The sequence below is a fragment of the Callospermophilus lateralis genome, unplaced genomic scaffold (genome assembly GCF_048772815.1).
Source record: "Callospermophilus lateralis isolate mCalLat2 unplaced genomic scaffold, mCalLat2.hap1 Scaffold_83, whole genome shotgun sequence".
NCBI lineage: Eukaryota > Metazoa > Chordata > Mammalia > Rodentia > Sciuridae > Callospermophilus > Callospermophilus lateralis.
In genome coordinates this window covers 7,057,755-7,058,918 of record NW_027516368.1, presented here as the reverse complement: position 1 = coordinate 7,058,918, position 1,164 = coordinate 7,057,755, and the positions used below count along the sequence as shown (strand labels likewise).

The window sequence follows — 1,164 nt, the reverse complement described above, 5'->3', positions numbered from 1 at the left end:
CTCAAATTACCAGCATATGTGATAAAAAAAGGTAATGTTAAAACAGACTGTACAGAAATACAGAAGATAATTACAAGGTATCTTACAAACTTATAATCCAATAGAATAGAAGATATTGAAGGCATTGACAAATCCTTAGCTCATACAATTTACGCAGATTGAATCAGGAAGATATACACAATTCAAACAGACCACTATAAAATAGCAATAAAATAGAAGATACTATCAAAAGCCTACCAACCAAGAAAGCCCAGAGCCAGATGAATACACAGCTGTTTTTGCCAAGACCTTTACAGGAGAACTGCTATCAATACTAATCAATTTGGGCGCGCAGGGCATGGCGACGGTGGCGCCGCACGCCTGAGCAGAGGGGACGCCGGTGCGGTGAGGCCTCCGCACGGCCTACAAGCTTCGCTCACCCGCTCGCTCCCCGCCCCGCGCCAGGCCATGGCGGAGCCCGCGCCCGCCCTACGTGCGGTGCCGCTCATGGAATCGGAACTGTACTTCCTTATCGCTCGGTACCTATTGGCCGGCCGGTGCTGCAGAGCCGCCCAGGTGCTGGTGCAGGAGCTGGAGCAGTACCAGCTGTTGCCGAAGAGGTTGGACTGGGAGGGCAACGAGCACAACAGGAGCTACGAGGAATTGGTCTTGTCCAATAAGCATGTGGCTCCTGATCATCTGTTACAAATCTGCCAGCGCATCGGCCCTATGTTGGATAAAGAAATTCCACCCAGTATTTCAAGAGTCACTTCTTTACTTGGTGCAGGAAGGCAGTCTTTGCTACGTACAGCAAAAGGTACCTTAATTTGAAGAAGTGTTCTGCTTTGTATTAATAGCTTAATAATTACTATAATTGTGACGTAATGTAAGTATTGTGGAAGAAAGGTGATATGTAACTAAATCATGCTGTGGACTATAAAATTCTCTGCATTTAGCATAGAACATTGAATCCTATTACCTAAATGTTTAATGGGTTTTTCTGCATTTAAAAAATTGCTCAAGATACAGATGTTAAGCTAAAAAGCTTGAATTTATTATGAGATGTGTTTGAGGTTTTATCAATGTGAGTTCTTAATTTTTTCATTTTGTAGCTCACTCGTAACTTACTGAATGTAATTATATGTGTCTAATAAACTCTTAAAATGCTAGAAGTATTTCCTTTGC

The 1,164-nt window shown here is 42.9% G+C and overlaps 1 pseudogene; it reads left to right on the top strand.

Annotated features, from left to right (window-relative positions):
- The first annotated feature begins 447 nt into the window (after nt 1-447).
- On the top strand, nt 448-908 carry LOC143387648 (bromodomain and WD repeat-containing protein 1 pseudogene; annotated as a pseudogene).
- The last annotated feature ends 256 nt before the right edge of the window (nt 909-1,164 follow it).